This window comes from Carcharhinus amblyrhynchos, chromosome 1 (assembly GCF_965287045.1).
Source record: "Carcharhinus amblyrhynchos chromosome 1, sCarAmb.v2.hapA, whole genome shotgun sequence".
Classification (NCBI taxonomy): Eukaryota; Metazoa; Chordata; class Chondrichthyes; order Carcharhiniformes; family Carcharhinidae; genus Carcharhinus; species Carcharhinus amblyrhynchos.
Window position 1 is genome coordinate 40,997,637 of NC_137324.1, and position 27,879 is coordinate 41,025,515.

The following is a 27,879-nucleotide window of genomic DNA, read 5'->3' on the forward strand; positions in this document are numbered from 1 at the left end:
TACAATTAGATTAAGCACAATACTGCACCCTCGTGAGGACCAAATAATATAACTCGTATAATGCAATGATGAGCATTACAAACAACACTCTGTATGGTACATCATGAGTGACTGCTGCGGTAATAATGGTAAATCATTAGATTTCTATCCTTTCCCTCTGGTAATGCAACCAGCATCTTATTTATTGGAGAGCTATGCATCCAATACATTTACTGCCAATATAGTCAAATCCCTTCCCTGATCAGTACTGTCACGCTGTTTAATACACACTCCCTATTCTTGTTTCATGTCCTCATACTTGAAGATTTTGGGAGCCAAATTCCCATGATTGTATTTTGTATTTTCTGCCTCTTTGAATCACACCTTCGGTTGCCTCATATTTATATCTTTAACACCTTTTGTCTGAATATTCTGATGTAAAATCCCTGGGGAAATTTTACTACTTTTAAAGAAGCCGTATAAATGCAAATTCCTGTTGCAGCAATGCTGTGCTTTAAACCACTTTTCCTGGTGTTTCTCTGTGTTGCTCTTCCACCTATGGTGGTACAATGCTGGAATGATACCTTAGGCATCAGCTGTGCTTGGCTGCACGGTGGTATTATGTGCTCTTCCCCGGGCTTCTCTCTTGATTTGGTGTTTGGAAAAGTGCAGGCACCCGACGTCGAACTTGATTGCCTCGGAGAATGTATTTACCCTCCATTGTTAGCTCTGGGGGTTGTCAGGGAAACCTTTGTTCATTAGTGAACAATTTCTCACAGCTTGGAGCGTCTCTAAAGATAGAGCAATCTTTTTGGACAGTTTTAAAATAGCAGGGCTGTGTGTGAGAAATTGCATGCAGCTACTTGGGCTGAATGTGCAGCCAGCGATGATGTGAACAGACCCAAAAAGAAGCCAAGATGCTTTTTCTTAAACTGTGCTTTATTTAGGGCTAAGCTGAAAAGCGTCATCCAGTACTTACATGAAGATTACAATTGTTTCCAGGTAATTGAGAATGAAGAGAGCAGTCTTGTAATAACTGTATGCCACACTGGATATAGGTATACAGCACGTTTCTTTTGATAAAGTACGACAGAAACAAAAATTATAGAAAAAAAGGCAAATAGAAATTGAAAAAATATCAAAATGAATGTATTTTTTTAAAAAACCTCCTACAAGGAATAAATTAAAAAAAATAAAACAATGCAGCAGCCAGCTATAATGCTAGCATTTGTAAATTAATTTAAAACATGACATCCTCCTGAAAGAACAATAAATAAACTGAATAAATAATTCATAAATAAATTGGTTCCAGATTTTACAGCAATCAACACAGTGCTTTTTGTTTCAACTGCTCCATTGCATCAGTTACCAAAGATAAATACCGTGCTTTCATTAAATAGTTTCCTTTTTTTTCTCAATCAGTACAGTAAAAGTCCTACAAAATATGCAAATTTATTTACATAAAACAGAGCCAGAACCTTTTTAAACATTCTCTGTTTTTTTTTTCGTACCTCCTGTAAACAGCAGAGATTCACTATTTTTTTTTGAGTTATTTCTTTTGAAATACGGATTCAATGTTAATTTGGTGGGAGTCAGGGACTTTACGCTGGCCCTGAAGTTTATTTTGTGTTTGAACACCAGAGAGTGCGATCGTAATGGATGGAGGTTGGTAAGAGTTTTGCAGAGAGCAGGTCCTGATGATGTCAAGCAGGTCTTCCAGACTGATTTCATGTCAGTCCGGGACCCTCACTAACATGGTGGATATTCACATCCGCGTTTTGCTGCAATGTTTACAATAGTTTTCAATTTTTTGTGTGTTTTTTTAAATATATTTTTAATTCATTTTTTTTAATCGTAGCTGGAATGATTGCAGTCAAGGAGCTGCCAGTGTAGCTTATCTTCCGTCAGTATTTAACAGGATCAGATAGCAAGTGGCAGTATATGAACATATGCTCATCTAAATTCTACAAAATTACAATTCTACAGGATTTCTTATTTTTAGCAGTAACGCTAACCTCTATTTTTTGCATTTTTATGTCTAATTTTTTTTTATATTTTTATATTGGTAATTTAAAAGTTTTTTTTTATTCTGTACATCTATTGAGTTTCTTTTTTTTCAAGGGAAGGTTAAGAACACAATGAACCATTTTCAAGCAATAATCCTATTTCCAAAATAGTCCTCGTTCAGTAAGATTTTGTTTTTGCTTCCCACAAATCACAGTTAAGCCAATCTCAAACGTCAGTCCTCATGAAAGTTACAGAAAACCATATGAAAACTACTTACTTGAATTAATGATACCAAAGTGCCTCCCAAAGTATCAAAGAACTACAATCTTGCTTATTTAAAAGCAGTTAAGTATTATCATTATTATTACTTTACTTTTTTTTACAATTCAAGATAAACTCTTCAGACTGTTTTAGGAACAGTGTGAGAAGGAAAGAAATCCATAATTTACATACGACTACAAGTCTGCAATAAAAAGTTTGGTCCTTTGGTCCCTAAAATACCTAAGGAATGACAGATACTTATAGTGACTGTTACCATGTGTGACCATGGCAACTGTATCCATGATGACAACAGGCACTCCTTATCAACTTGTTGCTCTACAAGCTCCTAGTATCTTTTTTTTAATATATTTTCTCCTTCCAGGCGTTCAAAACTCATCCTTCAGCAGAAGTGATACATTTTGAAGAGACTTAACAGTCTAAACAATCAGAGCAGTCAAAGATAAAAGTCTGAAGAAGTCTTCAGCTTGATTGGCGTATGCTGATATGTCCAAAGGTTTATTTAACAGTACTTTTATTATTTTTTTTTGTACATGCGGTCCTCTCCAGTTTCCGCCCTAAAAGGTGAAGACAAGACAAGGCAGATTAGGGATGGGAGTGTGACAGTGTGTAGAAAAAAGACGACACCAATCGTGTTTTACTGGAACTATAATCTAAAGAAACAGCACCCTGCTTTTTCTGCCTTCAATCTGAAAGTCCAGGGATTGCATCTACAAGATATGCCTTTTCTGAAGTCTTCAGCCTTTTCAAAATATCAAGTGGTTTGTATATTTCACGTGTATTTTAAGCTAATGGCTTGATGCATAAAAGTTTTTTTTGATGTGGAAACCAAGCATCCAAATTAATTTTGCATTGATAAAACCCTTGTTATTAGAGGCCACATTGGTAGATGGTCACTGATGAAACAAGTAGGGAACACAGGAGAAACTTCTTTTCCCAGAGAATGCAATTCATTACTGAAAAGAGGAACCATAGAATCCTCAGTGGCAGAAGAGGCCATTTGGCCCATCGAGTCTGCATCGATGCTCTGACAGAGTATCTTACCCAGGTCCTCACCCCGTAGCTCCAAACATTTACTGTGGCTAACCCAACTAACCTACATATCTTGGAACACTAAGGGACAATTTAGCATGGCCAATCTGGCTAACCTGCACAACTTTGGAGTGTGGGAGGAAAGCAGAGCATCCAGAGGAAACCCATGCAGACACAGGGAGAATGTACAAACTCCACACAGACACTGACCCAAGGCTGAATTGAACCCGGGTCTCTGGCGCTGTGATGCAGCACTGCTAACCACTGTGCCACCGTGTCACCCACTGAGGTGCCTAGCACTGATGCATTAAAAGGGAAGCTAGATAAACATATGATGAGAAGAAAACAAAGGGTGTGTTGATGGGTTAGGATGACAAAGGGTGAGAATAAGCTTGGGGGAAAGGCAAATTGTGCGGAGGGTGTGGAGAGTCTGCAGAAGGATCTAGATAGGCTGGGTGAATGGGCCAGGAAATGGCAAATGGAATTTAATGTTGGCAAGTGTGAGGTGGTCCACTTTGGTAGGAAGAATGGTAGGAAGGACTATTACTTACGTGGCGAAAAACTGCAGCAGGCGACGGTGCAGAGGGACCTCGGGGTCCTTGTGCATGAGTCGCAAAAACCCAGCCTGCAGGTGCAGCAGGTGGTCAGGAAGGCGAATGGGATGCTGGCCTTCATAGCGAGGGGGATTGAATATAAAAGTAGGGAGGTCTTGCTGCAGCTGTATAGGGCATTGGTGAGGCCGCAGCTGGAGTACTGTGTGCAGTTTTGGGCGCCGCACCTGCGCAAGGATATTTTGGCCTTGGAGGGAGTGCAGAGGAGGTTTACTAGGCTGATACCGGAGTTGAGGGGGTTGAGCTATGAGGAGAGGCTGAATAAACTAGGCTTGTACTCGTTAGAGTTTAGAAGAATGAGGGGAGATCTCATTGAGACGTATAAGATGATGAATGGGATGGATAGGATAGAGGTGGAAAGACTCTTCCCGCTCAAAAAAGACAGTAGGACTAGGGGGCACAGCCTCAAGATAAAGGGGGGGCAGTTCAGAACGGAGTTGAGGAGGAACTTCTTCACTCAAAGGGTGGTGAATCTCTGGAATTCTCTGCCCGTTGAAGTGGTGGAGGCTGCCTCGCTAAATATTTTTAAGAAGCGGGTTGATGGGTTTTTGATAAGAGAGGGGATTAAGGGTTATGGGGAGAGGGCGGGAAAGTGGAACTGAGCCACGACAGATCAGCCATGATCTTATTGAATGGCGGGGCAGGCTCGAAGGGCCAGATGGCCTACTCCTGCTCCTATTTCTTATGTTCTTATGTTCTTATGTTCTTATAAACATTGACACGCACCTGTAGGGCTAAATGGCCAGTTTCTGTGCTATAAATACTTTGTTATATATACTATGTATTTGACTACATTCAAATGTAGCACACAATGTATATGACAGAAACATGATGATGTATGGGTCGTTATCCAGTCCTGAATCTGCAGGACTGCAGTGGACTATAACTGAGAGCTGGTAGCTCGACAGTTTTGGTGGCATTTGTCAATCAGGCTGACAATCAAATGGATCTAGTTTAGTTTAGGAAACTTGATCAGCAGGGATGAGTTGAGCCGAAGGGCCTGTTTCCATGCTGTATATCTCTCAGTCTAAGGCTGCTGCTGCCAGTTTGACTGAAGTCACACTGAACAAAGAGAAACATTGCTAATTTCAGTGGGGATATGAATTGGAAAATCATAAGCTGAAACTCTGTGTGAGACCTCACCTTGAGTCCAGTTTGGTCATGGAATTTACAAGGGAGGGATTCAAACCCTGGAGATACAGGGAATAAGGTGCACACGACCAAGGCTGAGCAACAGGTGATTGAAATTTGAAGAAAGACTGAGGAATTTTGGACACTTCAGCCATGAAAGGAGGTGGGTGAGAAGGACATATAAAATGTATTTACTTATAAAAAGCTACATCTGCTGCATTAGGGCGACATGGTGGCACAGTGATTAGCACTGCTGCCTCACAGCGCCAGGGATCCGGGTTCGATTCCCAGCTTGGGTTGTTGTTTGTGTGGAGTTTGCACGTTCTCCCCTTGTCTGCGTGGGTTTCCTCCGGGAGGCCTGGTTTCTTCCCACAGTCTGAAAGGCGTGCTGGTTAGGTGCACTGACCCAAACAGGGTGCCGGAGTGTGGTGACCAGGGGATCTTCATTGTGGCATTAATGTAAGCCTCCTTTGATGCTAATAAATAAAGGATAGGAGAATGGTTGAGGCCAATGAAAGATAAATTTAGGGGAAAATTGTCATGATATATTGAAGCCAAGAGAAAATTTGGAACAGCCCAATATCCAGCCTTTGATCAATGAGAGAAGATGCTTCAGCTCCTTTATTGACTTGAAGCAAGAGCTTATTCTAAAGATAGCACGAGGATGAGGGAGAATCACAAAGCATTTTGAAAAGGCTGCAGTATTTGAAAGGCTAAACTTAAAAAAAGGTTGATTACAAAACAGTTTTGGCATTCGGCCAGGGATACTGTGTCTTTAAGAATCTGCATTACATGTTTTAAAAAAAAGTGCAATGCTACATTAAACACTAGAGATAATATTAAATCCAAAGAAAAATCTCACAGCAGTTCTGTCTACAGCTAGCAGGCAGATTCCGCTCACACTTTTTATATATTAAAAAAAAACAATAGAATCTAGAACTGCAATGATCCACTTCAGTGGACGAGTGACATGCGGAATATCAATCCATGCTGGCAGGTTCCCACACTGTTGTTTAAACAAAGAGCAAACCGTACACAGCAATCGAACAATTACAACAGCAAAAATAAAAAAACAATTTCAAAGGACCCTTTTTCAGTTGCACAAAAAAAAAACACTTTGGTTCCGGGACATTTTTACATACTACTGAAAATGAATCTGAAATTGTTAGGCACGCTTTGGCCATTTTTTTTTGGCATTGTTTGCGTAAGTTTGGATGTGCGACTGCTGGCATCCAGCGACATTTTGTTTTTGCCCTAGGCACTTCAAATGAAAAAGGCCCCCTCCTTCAAAAAATAAACAAATCACAATAGTTTCAGTGCAAAGAAACACATTTTTATTATACAGGTAAACCTCATTTTTTAAAAAATTATTTTTTTTTCAAAAAAAAAAGGATCGGGAATCAATGTTTTATGTGACATCTAAAGAAGCGAAGAAAGCTGACAGGACTAAAAAGTAAAAAAAGGTAACGAAAAAGAAATAATATTTATTTAAAAAGGAACCACCGCAAACACTAAACTAAAATGAGCACAGCAAGAATAGTGGCATCACACAATCAAAAGGCACATATGTGATCATGACTGGCCAATCATTAACTGATACAACATCCAAGAAAAATGCTTTCACAGCACCTCCACCAAACTTGACGGCATGTCATGCAACCAATCGTTGAGCTTGTTACATGACGCCATCAGATCACACTTTAACTTCTAGTTGACAGAACTTACGCACTGGACCGTTTTCTCCATTTCATTGTTATGGATACTTTTCCTACAGCCTGACACTGCGGGCTATGACTGTCTCTGCTTGGTTTGGTTTTTGATCGAATGGCAAAAGAAGAAGAGAATTTTTGGAGGGGGAAAAGTACCAAACACAGCATCAGTCAAAAGCAATACTTGCAATCGAAAAAAAACAAGAAAATAAACTCAAGGAAATGGATGAAGCCTCGCAAAGGCGTATAAGATTAACAAACACATGGTTAACAGTAATGTAATGTATGCAATGAATGCTTCAACAGAAAGACATGATTAAGTGCATGGTGGCGGACAGACATCAGTTACAGTGTAACAACATTTTCAGCTTTTTCACCCATTATAACAGACTTGCATCCCAAATTCACAGAGTGCCGGCTAACAGGCTGCTCACCAAATGAGAAAGAAAATAATTGTTCATACAGTTGGTAATCTCGTCACAAAAAAAAACACTAGCAAATCAAAACAATATTACAATTACGCAAGGAAAAAAGAACACTTCCAATCCTTTTCCACTGCCTGAGCCAATTCCTCCCGGACGAATGAAATAGCAACAGTCAGGAAATTCCTCAATCCTGAATTGGCTCCAGGAAGGATAAGAGTTGGAGTTATCCTTTCTCTCTTTATCTTTGTAGATCAGTATTCCTTACGAGTCTTCTCTCACTGATCAGTTCAACCTCTGTATTGCATGTTGGCAATGTTTTGTCTTAAATAGGGGCAAAGAAACTGAAGTCATGTTCTCAATTGACCTGGATGCATTTGGGAAATATCAGCATTTATGTCTGCTCAGTATAAGTGTCCCAATGAATGAATTAGTCACCTTGTATAAAGAAGAGGTGTCAAAACGGCAGAATTATTTGGTTTCATACCAGAATTATGCTTCTTAGATACGAGGAGAAGAAAGGTCTCCCACTTTTTTAATCTATCCTTTTGAAAATATTTCTATGAATGCAGTTCCCTGTACACGACGAAGAACTAAACTTTGGTATAATTATTACAAGGCTCTTCTAGTTGTTCATTTGATTGCTCCCCTCCGAGTGCAGAACTGGGTCACACAGAACAGGACAATCCTGGGCCTTTGCACATGTTAACAGATCTCAGCAAGGTCAGAAGTAGGGGTATTACAATCAATTTAAGTAGGGCTGGGTTTGGGAAGAAGGAAACTCAGCTTAATGCTTTCAAACCTGAGATGGCTCAGTTGCTCAGCATGCTATCTTCTAGGAGAAGCAAAGATCTGTGACACTCCTTGTGCCCGCCCCCAACCCCTACCCCTACCCACCCCATCCCGACAAACAGGTCAAAAACACCTAGTTTTAAGCTTATTCTTAGTGTCACAAGTTGGCTTACATTAATGCTGCAATTAAGTTACTGTGAAAATCTTCTAGTTGTCACACTCCGGTGTCTGTTCGGGTACAATGCACCTAACCAGCACATCTTTTGGACAATGGGAGCACCCGGGGGAAACCCATGCAGACAAGGGAAGAATGTGCAGACCCCGTCCAGACAGTGGCACTGTGAGGCAGCAGTGCTAAGCACTGTGCCACCACATCTTGCTAATTTCAGGGAACTCTCTCCACCCGAGAAGCTATTTTAGGCAAGAAAATTGCAGGAGCTCACAGTAAGCCATTATATATCAGTAAAAGGGCTTAGTGTGTGTTACATGCCACACATTCTCACACATGCACATACATGGCATTCTCAGGAAATTGTCAAGTCACTCCTTAACGGTGTGTCACTTCATCAGTTTACCACTTATCAATGGTCATAAAGTACAACAATCCCCTAAATAAAGCAAAACTTTCTCATTCCTATCACAATTACTTGAATATGCATTTTAGTCACGTCCTGTAGGAGTTCTGCAAAGAACATCGGTGAAGAGTAGCTTAGTTACTAACAGTGATTGCTCCCAGGGCAATCTACCGATGTGATGCTATTCTTCACAGATGCAACAAAGGCCAAAATGATAAAGGAGAATGTAAAATTAAATTACAAGCAATGTTTGAATAATTTAGAAGCAGAGTTTTACCCTTATGCCAATACAAACAGTTAATGGAGTCGTCAGAATGACTTTTTAAAGAAAGAAAATGGATAGCAGACACCCATTAAATTCTCTCCTGGGAGCAGCCAGGCTGCTCTTAGCTCATTGACTTTGACACAAACTGGATGGCCAAGGTTACTCAACGAGAAGCTTGTTCTTCTGAGGGAACAATTGTAATAGTGCTTTTTCAGAATTGACGGAAGTACACAGCAGTGTTCCCCAGGGGCTGGAATTAGGAACATTGCTCATTTTGATGCATATTAATCGCCTGCACATGGGTGCTCAGGGTGCAGTTTCAAAGTTTGCACAGAGAAGAACAGTAACAGATTTCAGGTGAACATGGACTGGCAAAGTGGATGGGCAAATGGCAGATGATATTCAATGCAGAGAATAGTGAAATTATAAATTTTGGTAAGAAGAATGAGGACAGACAACATGAAATGATAGAATCATACAGCACAGAAGAGGCCCTTTGGCCCATTGAGTCCACACTGACACATTACAACTCCCACTTAATCCCATCTGCCGGCACTTGGCCCATAACGCTGAATGTTATGATGCACCAAATGCTCACTCAGGTACTTTTAAAGGTTACGAGGCAACATGCCTCCACCACCCTCCCAGGCAGCACATTCCAGACTGTCACCACACTCTGGGTAAAAATGTTTTTCCCCACAACCCCACTAAACCTCCTGCCCCTCACAGAGAATCCTTCAGCCCTTCAAACCTGCCCGACTGAACTAAAACCTTCCTACCCTTCCGAGGATCACATTGCTCCATTTCCATCCTATTCATGTTCTTGTCCACATGCCCCTTAATAGTCACTATTGTATCTGCTTCCACTGCCTCCTCCAGCAGCGAGTTCCAGGCACCCACTATCCCCTGTGTAAAAAACTTGCCTCGTACATCTTCTTTAAACTTTGCCCCTTGCACCTTAAACCTATGCCTCCTAGTAATTGAGTCTTGCTCCCTGGGAAAAAGCTTCTGACTGTCCACTCTGTCCATACCCATCAATCTTGTAGGCTTCCATCAGACTGCCCCTCAACCTCCATCGTTCCAGCGAGGCTCACCTTGAACCTATATCTCCTCGTGACCGACCCTTCAATTAAGGGGGACAGCGGCTCCTTATCCACTCTGTCCATTTGTCTCATAATCTTGTACATCTAGATTAGGTTGCTCCTCAGTCTTCTCTGCTCCAATGAAAAGTTTATCCAACCTTTCTTCATAACTTAAATGTTCCATCCCAGGTAGCATCCTGGTGAATCTCCTCTGCACCCCCGCCACTGCAATCACATCCCTCCTATAATATGGCAACCCGAATTGCACACAATACTCTAGCTGTGGCCTTACCAAAGTTGTATGCAACTCCAGAATGGTTTCCCTGCTTTTGTAATCAATGTCTCGATTGATAAAGACAAGTATCCTATATGCCTTTTTCACCACCCTATTAAGAATCCCTTCTGCTCTGAGAGATCTGTGGACAAAAACGCCAAGGTCCCTTTGTTCCGCAGAACTTCCCAGTGTCCTATCATTCATTAAGTACTTTCTTGTCAAATTACTTCTTCCAAAGTGCATCACCTCACACTTTTCGGAGTTAAATTCCATCTGCCACTTAACTGTCCATTCCATCTATATCTTCTCGTAGCCCAAGAAACTCTGGCTCACTGTTAACCGCCTATCCAATCTTTGTGTCATCTGCAAACTTATTAATCCTACCCCCCACAGTTAGCAATATCATTTATATAAATGATGAAAAATAAGGGTGCAACACAGATCCTTGAGGTATGCTACTGGACACTGGCTTCTAGTTACTAAAGCCACCTTCTATCATCACCCTCTGTTTTCTGCAATTGAGCCAATTTTGAATCCACTTTTTCAAATTACCCTTTATCCCATGTGAATTTCCCTTCTTTACAAATCTCCCATGTGGGGCCTTGTCAAAGGCTTTGCTGGAATCCATATAACCTACATTGGCTACACAATCCTTGTTTACACACCTGGTCACCTCCTCAAAAAATTCAATCAAATTTGTAATGATGAAGTCATGCTGCCTATCCCTGATCAAGCTTTGCCTCTCCAAGTGGAGAATGATGCTGTCCTTCAGAAGTTTCTCCAAGAGTTTCCCTACCACTGATGTGAGATTCATTGGCCTTAGTTCCCTGGTTTATCTCTACAACCCTTCTTAAATAGCAGAACTACATTGGCTATTCTCCTGTCGTCTGGCACCTCCTCCATGATGTGGAGATGCCGGCATTGGACTGGGATAAATACAGTAAGAAGTCTCACAACACTAGTTAAAGTCCAATATGTTTATGTGTAGCAAAAGCCACTAACTTTCGGAACTGGCTGTTCCTTCATCAGGTGGCTGGGAGTTCTGATCACAAGAAGGGCATTAAAGACACAAATTATCTCTCCACTCACATTGTCTGTACCTTTAAGACTTGATTAGCTATAAAGACTCACATTCCAATCATTATTCATGTAAATTGAGTTTGTGTCTTTATATGCCCTGTTTGTGATCAGAACTCCCACCCACCTGACAAAGAAACAGCCAGTTCCGAAAGCTAGTGGTGTTTGCTACAAATAAACCTATTGGACTTTAACCTCGTGTTGTGAGATTTCTTACCTCCTCTGTGGCCAGAGAGGAATCATAAATTTGGGTCAGAGCCCCTGAAATCTCTCTCACAGCAACCGAGGACACAATTCATCTGGACCTGGAGCTTCATCCACTTTTAAGGCTACCAATATCTTGTCTTTCCCTATGTTAATTTGCTCAAGAACCTCATTGTCCCTCTCCCTGAATTCCAAACCATGGTCCTCATTCTCTTGAGTGAAGACAGATGTGAAATATTCATTCAACACTTTTCCAATGTCCTCTTGTTCCATCCACACTTTGCTCCCTTGATCCTTAATGGACCCTACTCTTTCCTTGTTTCCCTCTTCCCATTGATATACTTATAGAATATTTTGAGATTTTGGGGTTTTCCAGTGCTCAGGTTTCCTCCCACAGTCTGAAAGATGTGCCGGTTAAGTGCATTGGTCTTCCCCCATGTACCCGAACAGGAGTGTGGTGGCTAGGGGATTTTCACAATAACTTCATTGCAGTGTGAATGTAAACCTGCTTGTGACACTAGTAAATGAACTTTAAACTAAACTTAAATGTTCAATTGGACCTTGCACTCTTAAAACTATTTAAGTTTAGGAAAGATGTGACGACCTTGGAGAGAGTCCAGAAAGGATTTACAAGAATTCTGGGGGTGAGAGACTTTAGTTACATGGATTTAGTGAATCTGGGGATGTTCACCTGAGAGATGAGAAGGTTGCAGAGTTGATTTGACAGAGGTGAAGTGTCTAGACAGAATAAAAAGGGAAACCATTCCTCTTGGCAGAAAGTTTAAATACCAAAGGAAACTGATCGGCAAAAGAACCAGAGGTGACATGGGGAAAGGCTTTTCTGCACAACAACTGATTAGGATCTGGAATACAGCGCTTGAGAGTCTGATGGTGGCAGATTTAATTGTTTCTATCAATGGCAAATTGGATAATTATATAAAGCAAAAACAATTGCAAGGCTATAGGGAAAAGACAGAGGAGTGGGAAGAGATAAGCAGGCATGGGAAAAATGGGATGAATGGCCTTCTCTGTGCTGTAACCATCTTATGGGCTGGTTTATGTGCTGAGGGTGGGCTCTGTACAACCCAGTGTAAGTGTGACGACCAAACTGTCCAGTAGTGAGCATGCTGTTGATGGCAGAGCGGTTAATATACAATTCCACCACCTAGTTTCCCACCAAGAATCCTACCATTCAGCCTGGACTGACAAATCCCAACCAAGCACCATCCTCGTAACCCCACACATTCACTCTGCTAGTCCCCCTGAGACTAAGCATTTAGCATGGCCAATCCACCTAACATGCACATCTTTGGAGTGTGGGAGGTAACTGGAGCATCTGGAAGAAACCCATGCAGACACCGAGAGAACGTGCAAACTCCACACAGACAGTCACCAAAGGCCGATTCCTGGCGCTGTGAGATAGCTGTGCTAACCACTGTGTCACCATACCTGTCAATGGCCTGTACAATCCAGCCTAATGATTCTAAATATGGCGAAAGTCTTTCACCAAACTCAGTACATTGCTGAATTGGGAAACAATGATGGAAATGGGCAGTGAGTCTATTTTATCTGGCCACGTACTGTGTATGTCAGCAAAATGCACTCAGGGTGCAGGAGAGTAAGAAAATGAAGCTATGGTTCATTAACTGGCACAATGATAGACTTGCTGGAGGTATTGGAAGAGCAACATTGACTTTATGCTTGAAAAAGAATTGCAATAAAAGAAACAAAAGTAATTAGATGTATATTAACCGAAAATAATAAACTTTCACTTTTAGCACTCATGGTGTAGAATACCATGGCCGGAGTCTTACAGCCACTCACGTCAATGGGATTTTCCCATCCCACTGCAGTGAACGGAGATTTGGCTGGGCGCCAAATTCTCTGACCCCGCTGAAGTGGGAGTGTGGCATGAACAGCCGATAAGACCATACCCTGTGTGTCAGCAGTAGTCAGGTAACTGCCTCCATGGATTTACATCCATTATTTTTAGTAACTGGGAAAGATCTGGAATGCAAGGCTAAACTCCTGATACAAAGTTCTGTGCATCAGGAGAATGTATCAGGTTGATTGAAGATAAAATGCATCCCAAAGAATGATGCAAAAAAAAAAGTCAAACTGAAATATGGTCACACTGGAGAGAAAGGAATAAAATGTCATAAGAACATCGGACTTAGCAGCAAGAGTAGGCCATTTGGCCCTGTGAGACTGCTCCACCATTCAATAAGATCATGGCTGATTTAGTTGTGCCCTCAACTTCACTTTCCTATCTGTCCCCACATGACTATTGACTCCCTGTCTATCAAAAATCCACCTAACTGTGCCTTGAATGAACACAACTTCCATTGCTTTCTGGAGTGGATAATTCCACAGTCTAATGATCCTTGGAGAGAAAAAGGTTCTCCTCATTGCCATCTTAAAAGGAAGAGCTGTTATTTTTAAATTGTGTCCCCTTGTTCTACTCTCTGCCACAAGAGGAGACATTTCCTCAGCACCCTTGCAGTCACATTAACTTAAGATTTTATTCTTTTAATAAGAACACTACTGACCCTTCCAAATGCCAAATGCCCAATATTTTCAACCTTTCTTCATAAGTTAAGTTCTTCATCCCAATAATTAATCAAATGAACCAGTTCTGAAATGCTTCCAATACAATTATTTTTTTTCAAATAAGGAGGTCAAAACCAGTCATACCACACCAGATTGGGGCCGGAATTCTCTGGCTGTTTACTCTGGTGGGAAATTCTGGTCCCATGACAGATGTTTCCTGGTAGTGTGGGCTGCAGTCAATGGGAAATCCCATTTGGCGAAGGCCAGGGAGTCTCCTTCATGACCTCACCAAGACCCTTGTAAATCCTACTTGTAAATTCCATTCCCCTTGCAATAAATAGCAACATTCCATTTGCTTTCCTAATGACATGCCTACATTCCATTGTAGACTCTTCGCCTCATAGAACATAGAGCAAAGAATATTACAGCGCAGTACAGGCCCTTTGGCCCTTGATGTTGTGCCAACCTGTCCTCTTCACAACTTTCCTATCTATCTTGTTGCATCAGCAAAATTATTACCACGTGTTCTGTCCCTTCATCCAAGCCATTGTAATATATTGTAAATAGTTGAAACCCCAGAACTGAACCCTGTGACACTTCACTAGTTGCAACTTGCCAACCCAAAACAGATCCATCGACTTCTACTTTGTTTCCTGTTAGCTAACCAATCCTTTATCCATGCCATCATGTTGCCCCTTACCCCATGAACTCTTACTTTGTGGAGTAACCTGTGATGCAACACCTTATCAAAATGCTTTTTAGGAATCCTAGTACCCCACTTCCCCTATAACCACCTTGCTTGTTACTTCCTTGAAGAACCACAATTCCACACAGTACTTGGGCGGTACAATGGCGCAGTGGTTAGCACTGCTGTCTCACAGCACAGAGACCTGGGTTCAATTCTGTGTTTGGGTCACTGTCTGTGTGGAGTTTGCGCATTCTCCCCGTTTCTGTATGGGTTTCCTCCGAGCGCTCTGGTTTCTTTCCACAGTCCAAAAATGCGCGGGCCAGGTGGATTAGTCCTGATAAATTGCCCCTTAGTATCAGGGGGACTAGCTAGGGTAAATGCATGAGGTTAAGGAGATAGGGCCTGGGTGGGGTTGTGATTAGTGTAGACTCAATGAGCCAAATGGCCTCCTTCTGCACTGTAGGATTCTATCATTTTAACTCTAAATAAATTAAACACAATTTCTGCTTTTACAAAATCATGTTGACTCTGTCTGATCCCATTATGATTTTCTAAGTATCCTGCTATCCTTAATAATGGATTCTAACATAAGAACATAAGAACATAAGAAATAGGAGCAGGAGTAGGCCATCTAGCCCTTCGAGCCTGCCCCGCCATTCAATAAGATCATGGCTGATCTGTCGTGGCTCAGTTCCACATTCCCGCCCTCTCCCCATAACCCTTAATCCCCTCTCTTATCAAAAACCCATCAACCCGCGTCTTAAAAATATTTAGCGAGGTAGCCTCCACCACTTCAACGGGCAGAGAATTCCAGAGATTCAGGATAATTGGGTCTGTAGTTTTCTGCTTTCTATCTCCCTCTTTTCTTACATTAATGTGTTACGTTTGCTGTTTTCCAATCTGTTGGGATCTTTCCAGAATCTATAGAATTTTGGAAGATTATAACTGCTGCCTCTACTATTTCTGCAGCCACTTCTATTAGGTTTTGGGGATTTGTCAGCCTTTACGTCTAATAGTTTTCACAGTACCTTTACCCTGGAGATAATGATGTTTTAAATTTCTGCTGCTTTTTCACCTCTTATTTCAAGTATCTTTGGGATGTTTCCCAAGTCTTCCAAAAGAGAAAATATCTGTTCAACCCTCCAGCTATTTCCCTGTTTTCCATTGTTAACTCTTCAGATTTTCTCTCTCTAGAGGGCCACCATTAGCTTTGGTTACTCTTTTTCTATTTAAATACCTGTAGAAATTGTTATCTTTTTATACTGGTAGCAATTTTTCTTTCAGTCTAATTTCTCCATCTTTTTCTTTCTTTATTGGTTCTTAAAATCTGTCCAATTTCCTGATCAATAGATTTGTCCAGTGTCTCTCTCAGTTTGATGTCGTCCTTAATTTCCTTATAGCCACAAATGATGCATTCTTCTCAAAGAAGCGTTCTTATTTGGAATTATTAACTATGCCCTTAGAAGTCCGCCACTACATCTCTACTGTCCTACCTTTTGATTGAGTTTCCCAGCTCACTCGAGCTAACTCTGCTTTCATGCCCTTAGAATTACCTTTATTTGGTTTTAACAACTATTCTTAGATCCACATTTCTCAACTTCAAATTGAATGTGAAATTCTATCAGGTTATCGCCTAAAGGCTGCTTTACAATTAAGTTATTGACTAATCCTGTCTCATTGTGTACTACCAAGTCTAGAATAGCCTACTCCTAATCCCTCAGGGAATTTCACAGTAATTTCATTGCAGTGTCAATGTAAGCCTTACTTGTGACTAATAATAAATAAACTGTTAAACTTTTTAAACCATGTTTGGTAATAGTATTCCAAGAGATTGTCTTGAAAGCAATCTATGAACTAATTTTCCATGCTACATTTACCAATCTGATTCACACAATTTATATGGAGAGTAAAATTACCCATGATTAATGCACTACCTTTCTCACATGTTCCATTTATCTTTTCCTCTCTACTTTGTCCTTTGGTATTATTACTGCTTGAGGACTTATAAATTACTCCCATAATTAAAGTTTAACATTTTTAAAATTTTAAAGTTTAAAGTTTTTAGATTTACATTTTATTTATTAGTGTTGCAATTAGGCTTACATTAATGCTGCAATGAAGTTACTGTGAAAATCCCCTAGTTGCCACACTCCAGCACCTGTTCGGATACACATGGCCAATGCACCTAACCAGCATGTCTTTGAATGTGGGAGGAAAGCTGGAGCACCTGGAGGAAATGCAAGCAGACACAGGAAGAACGTGCAAACTCTGTACAGTCCCCTGAGGCAAATTGAACCCGGGTCCTAATTTGATTTGATGTATTATTGTCACATGTATTAGCATACAGTGAAGAGTACTGTTTCTTGCGGGCTGTACAGACAGGGCATACCATTCATAGAAAAAGAAACAAGAGAGTGCAGAATGTAGTGTTACAGTCATAGAGAGTATAGCTTAATAGTTTATGTTCCCACCACCATTCCCAGTTTTGCTTAGTAATCAGGTTAACGGATACTCAGCTAGTCTGAATCTCGATTCATGCTGCGTGACTGCTACCCGTTCCAAGCTGTTCACAGAAATATTCATTTACATTTTATTTCCTGTGAATCATCAAGGCAATGTTCTAGTAAATGCCATCCCACTGAATATATATTAATAAACCCTTTCATACTTCTATGTTTTAGATTCTTTGTTCTTCGTGTCAACAGAAATAAGCGCAGCAGGGATAGATTTTTCTTCATGTTTTAAAATGAACACAACAGTCATTGCCTTGACGTTCTAAAGCTTTTAAAAGCCCTTTGAGGTTTCAGTACCGTGTTAGCATCAAATCAAGAATGAAAGATCGATATCTTCCAGTTAATTCCCAGCATACAATGATTTAAGAAATGTACCTTGCTTGTGTTAACGTTTCTGCACCCACTTTTACAGTATTAATCTTTAGAAAAATACACAAAGTAATTTATTCACAAAGTCAAGTATATTATAAACTGAAAATGTTCTACAGCATTGCAGTGGTATTTCTCATAATTGCACATTGCTGTCCTGCTGTTTTCAGGTATCTGAATCTTAGCTTTTCTATACAGGTTGAAAATATTTGTAAGCAGCTTTGGGATCATGCAAAGTCTTTTGAACACAGTGGTCATATTGGGAGCTCAGGCCCTGCTCAGGCTCGACAAAGAAACTAACAAAGGCTCAAGATTAGGATGTCACTTTGCTAACAAAACTCTAATTAGAAATAAAGGTTAATTTTGATATTTGTGCTTAATGTTTGCCAGCTCTAGCTGGGTAGAAAGCAGGGCTGTGACTTACAGGTCCCGGCCTCACTTCCATCAAACCAGTGAGTTGCAGGGAGCCAAACAGATGTTTGGATTCAGATTACGGGATAAAGGCTCTCTCATATCGGGCCCGCTTCTCTTGGCTCCACAGAATTAATTGGAAGCTTACCTTTGCTGGGCATCTCTAGTCTCGTGGTCTGTGGAACTGATGAACAAGTGCATCATTCCTTTCATTTCCCTCCCAAAATTAGAATCAGGGGTCCCACTTATATCGAAGGATCCCAAATTGCATATTTAAAAGGATCTTACCTGAAACAGTCAGGATCTTAGGCTGGCCATAACTCCCTAATCAAAATGAGTCCTTGGTAAGGTTATAAGTCAACTGATTTCATTTTGATGCCATTATTGCCTCAAGATGACTAAATTTAGGAGTTGAAAATTGACCCATGTGAACCTTAGGTGACACAATGGCCCTGATACCAATTGCAAGAACCTGCAATGCTTCTGACTTTGGTCTTTGGGATCTGAGTTTGAATAATGAGGAATTTCCTCAGTCTTGTCATTGTAGCTTACAGATAAAATTAATTGAGGCATTGCCCACAATACCAGTGGTGACAAATTGATGATGAAGCCATTCAAACAAATTATCAAATGGATGATGTGAGGGAAAAGTCACACCTTGAAACATAAAAGAACTGTTGGATTACCCAGTGCTGGTAGTCTCACTGTTTGGTGAAACAATAAGAACTTAAAACAGCAGTAACAATTTGAATAAATTACATCTATATATAACATAAATTATAATACATTACTGATATGCTAATCAATAAACACTCATAATAGCAAAACTGTGCACTACACAGCACTCCTAAACCTCCATTCTCAACAGCACAAAGAAACGATTCTATTTAAATTCCTTTCTCCTGCTGTGTCTTTCTCCAAGATAATATGCTAAAAATAATTAGAGAAACATAAACGGCCACCTAGGGTATTGACAAGCCTCTCATTTTTAAGGTTTGCAGACAGTTATTATCCATTATGCTGCAGTACAATGACTGAGACAGAGTAAAACTGGTTCTCAATGTTGATACTTCAGAAACAGGCACAGCACTCTGCGGGACGTTTACTGGAAACTCGTTCAAGTTCCGGAAAGCAACTTCCTTTCAAACGGAGAACCCTTCACAACTGACATTAAAAAATAGAACCGTGCCAAGATTCACCTTCACTGCTTGCTGTGGGCACTGAAGTAAAAACAAAACTAATTTTAAACATTTGTAAGATGAAGGGCCAGCTGCTCGAGCTGTGAATTCTCCAGGAACCGGGAAAAGAACACATGACTTAGATTTAAAAGTTTAAAGTTTATTTATTAGTGTCAAAAGAAAGGCTGACATTAATATTGCAGTGAAGTTACTGTGAGAATCCCCTTGTCGCCACACTCCCGACACCTGTTTGGGTACACTGAGGGAGAATTTAGCGTGGCCAATGCACCTAACCAGCACGTTTTTGGGATTGTGGGAGGAAACCGGAGCACCTGGACGAAACCCACGCAGACATGGAGAGAAAGTGCAGACTCCACACAGACAGTGACCCACGCCAGGAATTGAACCCAGATCCCTGGCGCTGTGAGGCAGAAGTGCCACCGTGCCGCCCTAAGAACCACGTTTTAGAAGTAAAGGTGACGGGCTCCTCTGCTGTCTCGTTGGTCAATATATTGCCTGATGTGGAATGGTGCCACACAGACTTTCAAGGACCTCAGGTTGATTCTTATTTGTTGCTGAGTTACTGATTTTAACCAGGACAGTTTCGGGATGATAGAGTTGTTTCCAGCAGTGTTGGATTAGGAGTGTCTGCTTCTGATTGATTTCCAGAAACTTCTCCTGCTAAGTTTGTCTGTATTAATATTGGATAAAGACACTACAGGACTTGAGGAAGATTGCCCCTTTTACATTACACTAACTGTATGGGTAATGCCTGAACCCATAGAATCCTACAGTGCAAAAGGAGGCCATTCAGCCCAAAGAATTTGCACTGACCACAATCCACCCCCCCCCACCCCCCCCACCCCCCCCCCCAGACCCTATTCCCATAACACAATTCATTTACTCTAGCTAGTTCCCCTGACACCAAGGGGAAATTTGCATTGCCAATCCATCTAATCCATAGATCTTTAGACTGTGGGAGGAAACCAGAGCACCCAGAGGAAAGCCACGCAGACACGGGGAGAATGTACAAACTCCACACGGACAGTGACCCAAGCCAAGAATCGAACACAGGTCCCTGGTGCCGTGAGGCAGCGGTGCTAACCACTGTGCCACCCAAATATGAAGATTGATCCCTTGAGATGAGCTAACAGTGAGTAGCTACAACACATTGAGCCACACCAAGGAGGAAGTGAGGGGGGGGAGGGCAAAATTTTGAAAATAGAAGTGAGCTGCTGAGCTTCAAGGATGACACTAAAATCAGTGTAACCATCACCAAAATGTCATTTATCATGTTAACTCTTTATGGCCCAGAGGTTCGCCCATCCCCCCCATCCCTGAGTCAGGTTTGCACAGTCAGATTTCCTGGCTTGTTGAACTTGACATTAAAACGGCTGCCTGCAGGTCAGATTTTCAGTTGCTCTGTGGGGGGTAGATGGGTGGTGGTTTGGAGACCTGAAATAGGAATTAGGCAGGCCAACCCTTGAGTCTGTTTAAATAATTAAAAATAATAATAAAACAAAAAATTATTGAGCCTTGCCCCCTCAAATTTGTCCTCTCACACACTCCCGATCCCAACGCATCATCACCAGCCACCCCAACGGGTCCTCATAGCTCCATGCCAGTTCAGTTCCAACTCATCACATCTCATATTATCCATCATAGAAATCTGGAAGCTAGAAGCAGGAATAGGCCATTCGGCCCTTCAAACTTACTCCACTATTCATTTTGATCATGGCTGATCATCAAATTCAATATCTTGATTCTGCCCTCCCCCCATATCCCTATAGTCCCTAGAGCGATATTTAATTTCTTCTTGAAATCTGACAAGCTTTTGGCTTCAGCTGCATTTTGTGGTAGTAAATTCCACACATTCACCAACTCTGGGTGGAGAAATCCTCACCTCAGTCCTAAAACGTGTACCCCTTCTCCTCAAACTATGACTCCTAGTTCTAGACTTCCCCCACCATTGAGAACATTCTTTTTGAATCTACCCTGTCTAATCCAGTTAGAATTTTATAAGTTTCTGTGAGATCCCCTCTCAGTCTTCTAAACTCCAGACAATATGATCCTAACTGACAAGGTTATATTCTGTCAAAGAATGGCTGGTCCTTTGACAGAATGACAGACCCGCCATCCTTTGCCCTTACACATTCCACATCAACCCACTGGTATCATTTGACACTTCCTTGACAGCCTGACAGTTCCAGTGAGTTTGTGCTTAAAATTGTGTTCAATTCCAACAATCCCAAAGGGTGCCTTACCTCTCCCAGAAGTATCTTGGAATCTTATCCAAGGAAGTACTTCATCTACTGGTCATAAATGGGGAATTCTGTGGTGAGTAACTCATCTCTTGACTCCCCAAACCATATCCTACCATACACAAGGCACAAGTCAGGAATATGATGGAACATTCTACACTTACCTTGTTAAGTGTAGCTGCAATAACACTCAAGAAGCTTGACACCATTAGGGCTAAAGAAGCCTGCTTGACAGGGCCCCATCCCCATGGACAGTGACAACAGTAAATACCACCTACAAGATGCACTACAGCAACTCACCAAAGGCTCCTTCAACAGCAGCTTTCATGCTGACTACCTCTATCATATGGAGGACATGGGCAGTGGACGCATGGGAACAGACGTTAGGCTGATTGATTGGGTACTAAATTGTCCCTAAATTGGACTTCCCTGATCCTCGCACATTAGGCGTAGACTAAAATCATGAATAGGTCACTGAGATAGTAGGACGGCGGCGCGGGCTCGTTGGGCCGAAGGGCCTGTTTCCCGTGCTGTGATGTTCTTTGTTCTTTGTTCTTTGTTTTCCTCCAAGCTACACACCATCTTGACTTAGAATTAGATCTCTGTTCCTTTCCTGTAGCTGAATCAAACTCTGGAGCTCCCTTTCTAACAGCACTGTGGGTGTTTCTATATCACATGGACTGCAGTGTTTGAAGAAACTGGTTCACCAAGGTGGACCATAAATGCTGGCCTTGCCAGAAATTCCTACATCCAAGGAAAGAATAAAAAATACCTAAAATGTTAATCAATTTGCCGCGCTTCCAATATCTTTTGCTCCTACTTCAAATTTCCAGCTCTCAGAGCTTTTCTTTATTATATAATAATAACCCACTCAGGTCTATTTTTGTTTAGTTTGGACCAAAGTAACATAATGAATAACTATTTCCTGGTTTCTTCACATTTCCAATATTCAACAATAAACCACAAAATACGATGGAACTGGAACTGTAATGCAATAAACAATTTGACAAGCTACATGCTGAGGTGTGCAAGTTTGAACTGTTTAGGAAGCTGAGCAATAGAAGTTAATACTCTCACCAGCCTAAACCCTTGCATAGATTTGTATCAAGTGCTGGCAGGGCCGCATTAACCTGTATACAGGTTAGGAACCAAATCAGAAACTCCAAGGTGCAGTAAGAAGTTAGCCTAGACCCCAACTCGATTTGATTTTGGCATTCGTGCCAAATAAATAGAACAAAACAAATTATTTTTACCAATTAAAATACTTAAACATGACAAAGTATAATTCTTAACAGCTATCCATTTCTATAGCTCCAACTCAAGCAATATCCACATAGGCATAAATTCTACTTCAGAACCAATTAGCACTAAAAACAGATATGCTCATGTGGATGCTAGATTTCCAGCCATTTAATCCCTCTGTAAGACACAGTTTCCAGAGAAAGATCTACCTTCAAGCAACATAACTTCAAAGAAAGAGGCCTATTTTCTGGCAGATCTCAGTCTCCAATCTCCAGAGACGCTGAGCTATTTTTTTTCCCTGCATCTCCCAAACTTTCTCCCTGTGAGCCTAGCTCCACCCAGTCATATGAATTTTCTTGTTAAAACTCCAATTAAGCCCCACTCTGGAAAGCCCAAGGGGAAAACACTAAAATAACAACCCTGCATTAGTCCAGATTAGAACAAACATTCCAGCAATTAAGATCAATTATGCTGCTGCCATAACAAGATGGGCTGCTGGGTACAGGCAAAGTGACGCTGGTAATAAAATAAACTGCTGAAAAGAACAGGAAATGTGATACAAATACATTTCTTAAAGGTACTGTATCATCACAATAGATCCTTATAAGACTCTTTGAAAGCACGTGCAGAACGTTTCAAGAAGTGATTGCATAACAAATAAAGACCTTCAAAGAACGCAGTTCTGCAAAACTCCTTTTTCCCCCACTGTTGCTGGTTTCTTAAACATTTCTGTACAGCCCAAACAAGCACATTCAATCAGAGAAGTCTGCTTCTTGCTTATTCTAAATGTTTGAAGTAATAACTAAATCAACCAGCAAAAGGAGGATTGCAAATGAGGTGATCCACAGAGATCAGCATCTCTCACCCCACCAGAAGGTGCTCTGTATTTCCAGTAAGAGTTACTGCACTTGACATTATGACAGCATTTACCTGTGTGGCATCAGGAAGCCCATGCAAAATTGAAGTCAATGTGAATAAGGGTGAAAACTCTTCACGGCTGAAGTTTATTACTGAGCTACACTGATCGCTAGCCCGCCAGTACCTCCCACTTTAAATTCTAATCCTTCTGTTCATATCCCATCCTGAGGACTCGCCTCTTCTCTATCTCTGTTACCTTTTTTCAGTATTACAAAGGGAGATGTCTGTGGTTGTTAAAAGTCAATCTTCACAGGCTCAGAATATTACTGCAGGAGTTCCTCAGGGTAGTGAACAGGGCCTAACCTGCTTCATCAGTGACCTCTCCAACATAAGATCAGAAGAGGGGATGTTTGCTGATGATTGCACAATGTTCAATACTATTCACAGCTCCTTGGACATTGAAGCAGTCCATACCTGTATGCAGCAAGGCCTGGACATCATTTAGGCTTTGGCTGATAGGTAGCAAGTAACACTCAGGCACATAAATGCTAGGCAATCACCATCCCCAACAAGACAGAATCTAATATTTTCCCCTTGAAATTCAATGAACTTCCCCATTATCCACATCCGGATGCAGAGACTCTTTGTAATTATATTATTATGTATACATCTCTGGCAAGATCAACATTTACTGCCCATCCCTAATTGCCCTTTAAGAAGGTGTTGGTGAGTAGTTGCTGTAGCCCACGTGTTGTAAGTATGCCCACATTGCTGTTAGGAAGGGAGTTGCAGGACTTTGACCCAGTGAGAGTAAAGAAACGGCAATATATTTCAAGTCAGGATAGTGTGTGGCTTGGAGGGATCTTGCTGGTGTTGGTATTCCCATTCATCTGATGCCTTTGTTCTAAATGGCAAAAGTTGTGAATTTGGAAGGTGCTATTGACAGAAGCTTAGAAAGTTATTGCCGTACTTCATGTAGATGGTGTACACGGTGGTGAAGTGGATGTCAGAGATGGTAGATGAGATGCAATAAAGGGGGTTGCTTTGTCCTGGATGATATCAAGTTTCATGTGTGGTTAGAGCTGCACTCAGCCAGGAAATTAGAAAGTATTCCATTATACTCCTGACTTGTAGCTGGTCGACACACTTGGGGAGGCAGGAGATAAGTTACTCTTTACAGAATTTTCAACCTCTGACCTGCTCTTGTAGCCACAATATTTACCCAGTTTAGTTTCTGATGGATGGTAATAGTAGGAAAGGGGAAAGAAATGATAAAAGTGCTTACCTTAAGGTTTTACCTGAATGCTTGGAGCATTTCAAAACAAAATGGATGAATTAGTTGCACAGATGGATGTAAAGGGTCATGGTATAGTTGGCATTACGGAGACGTGACTCCAAGGTGAAAAAGGATGGGAACTAAACATTGATGGCTATTCAGTGTTTAGGAAGGACAGGTGGAAAGGGAAAGGTGGTGGAGTTGCATTGTTGATTAAAATTGACATTGATATGATATTGAGGGAAGATATTAGCATAGATGATGTGGAATCTGTATGGGTCGAGTTAAGAAACAACAAGGGGCAAAAACATTGGTGGAGGTGGTATACAGACCACAAAACTGTGGTGGTAATCTTGGGATAAGCATCAGACAGGAAATCAGAGATGGATGTATTAAAGAAACATCAGTGATTATGGGCACTTTAATCTGCATATAGATTGGGAAAGTCAAATTAGTCACAGTACAGTAGAGGAGGAATTTTTGGAGTGCATACAGGATGGTTTTCTGGAGCAATATGTTGAGGAACCAATAAGGGTTTAGGTCATATTCGACTGGCTGTTGAGCAATGAGAAAGGATTAGTTGGTAATCTAGCTGTGAGAGAATCCTTGGGAATGAATGGCTATAATATGGTAGAATTCTTTGTCAAGGTGGATAGGGCCCTGAACCTGAATAGAGGTACTATGATAGTTTGAGGCATGAATTGGCCATGATGGCTGTCATTACTGAAAGGAAAGACAGTGGACAGGTAATGGCAGGAATTTAAAGAATGAATAGGTGAACTCCAGAAGTTGTTTATTCCTGCTTGGCACAAGACTGGTAAGAGAATGGTAACAATGGCTTACAAGGGAAATTAGAGATAGTGCAAAGATTTAAGGAAGAAGCAAGAGAAAGCAATAGGCCTGAGGATTGGGAACAGTTTAAAATTCAGCAAAGGAGATCCAAGGGATTGATGAAGACTGAAAAATAGAGTATGAAAGTAAGCGAGCAGGGAACATAAAAACTGACTGCAAAAGCTTCTATAGATATATAAAGAGAAAAAGATTGACAAAAACAAATGTAAACCTCTTTGGTCAGGAGAATTCATAACGGGGAATGAAGAAATGACGGAGCAATTAAATTTGTACTTTGCTTCAGTCTTCACAAAGGAAGACATGAATAATATACCAGAAGTGCTGAGAGAAACATGTTTTAGTGAGAAGCTGAAGGAAATTAGCATCAGTAGAGGAATAGTTTTGGGGAAATTGATGGGATTGAAAGTGGGTAAATCTCCAGGTCCTGATAATCTTCATCCCAGGGCACTTAAGGAAGTGGTCTGGAAATAATAGATCCATTGGTGGTTATTTTCCGAAATTCTCTGGACTCAGGAATAGTTCCTGCAGATTGGAGGGTAGCTAGTGTTAGTCTACTATTCAAAAACGAGGTAGAGAGAAAACAGAACCATGAGCCTAACGTCGGTACTGGGGAAGTTGCTGGAGTCTATTATCAAGGATTTTATATCTCGGCATTTGGAAGGCAGTGGTATAATCAGACAAAGCCAGCATGGATTTACAAGAGGGAGTTTTTGAACGGTTATTAATTATTAATCTATTGGAAATTTTTGAGAATGTAACAAGTAGAGTTGACCAAGGAGCACCAGTGGATGTGGTTTATTTGAGAAAGCTTTCGATAAGGTCTCACACAACAGACTACTATGTAAAGTTAAAGCACATGGGATTGCAGGTAATGTCTTGAGAAGGATAGAAAGCTGGTTGGCAGATAGGAAGCAAAGAGTTGGCATAAATGGTTCTTTTTCTGATTGGCTTCTGCAGGGATTTATGCAAGGACATCAACAGTTCACATTATATATAAATTATTTGTAAGAAGGAACTGAGTGTATTATCTCCAAATTTGCACTTGATACTAAGCTGGGTGGGGGGGAGGGGGGTGAGCTGTGAGGAGGATGCTGAGATGCTTCAGTGTGATTTGGACAGGCTGAGTGTGTGGGCATCTGCATGGCAGATACAGTGTAATGTGAGTAAATGTGAGGCTATCCACTTTGGCAGCAATAATAGGAAGACAGATTATTACTTGAATGGGGTAAATTGAGAGAGGTGGATACTCAATGAGACCTTGAAGTCCTCATACATCAGTCGCTGAAAGTAAGTGCACAGGTACAGCAGGCAGTAAAGAAGGCAAATGGTATGTTGGTCTTCATAGTGAGAAGATTTGAGTATAGTGATAGGGATGTTTTGCAGCAATTGTATAGGGCATTGGTGAGGCCACACCTGGAATATTGTGTGCAGTTTTGGTGTCCTTATCTGAGGCAAAATGTTTTTGCTATAGAGAGAGTACAGCAATGATTTACCAGGCTGATTCCTGGGATGGCAGCTCTGTCATGTCATATGAGGAGAGACTAAGTCAGTTAGGATTATATTCATTGGAGTTCAGAAGAGTGAGAGGGGATCTCATAGACACTTATAAAACCCTAACAGGATTAGACAGGGTAGACTTGGAAAGAATGTTTCCAAAGGTGCAGGAGTCCAGAACTAGGGGACATTGTTCGAGGATAAGGAGGAAACATTTAGAATTGAGATGAGGAGAAATTTATTCACCCAGAGGGTGGTGAATGGGTGGAATTCACTATCACAGAGTGTAGTTGAGGCCAAAGTGTTGTCCGATTTCAAAAGAAATTGGCTATAGCTCTTGGGGCTAAAGGGACCAAGGGATATGGGAAGAAGGGGGTGGGGTCAGGATATTGAATTTGATGGGCAGCCATGATCAAAATGAATAGTGGAGCAGGCTTGAAGGGCTGAATGGCCCACTCCTGCTTCTCGTTTCTATGTTTACATCCTGAATGAATATAAAAGATAACGAAAAAAGTCATCCTAGCTTTTTGACCCATTTTTTAGCCATCCTCCCCTGGTATTTCTTTCTTTGGCTGTATGTCAACTATTGTCTGTGAGATGCCTTGGAATGTTTTTCCTATTTAAGGCTCCTAAATAATTGCAAGTTATTACTGAAAAGCATTTTATCTGTTATTCTATTAATGGAAAAAGTATGGCAAGAGCCAGGGTCCTTGATGCCAAGTTGAAAAGAGTGAGGGGGAGATAGAAT

At 41.1% G+C, this 27,879-nt stretch overlaps 1 protein-coding gene across 7 annotated transcripts in view; it reads right to left on the reverse strand.

The window, feature by feature from the left end:
- Positions 1-921: 921 nt before the first annotated feature.
- Positions 922-27,879, reverse strand: part of celf4 (CUGBP, Elav-like family member 4) — a 1,183,497-nt gene continuing 1,156,539 nt past the window's right edge. For all 7 annotated transcript variants that reach the window (XM_080215459.1, XM_080215370.1, XM_080215109.1 and 4 more), the window contains one exon: positions 922-2,822. The gene's annotated coding sequence lies outside the window, so the exon portion shown is untranslated. The remainder of the gene's footprint in view (positions 2,823-27,879) is intronic.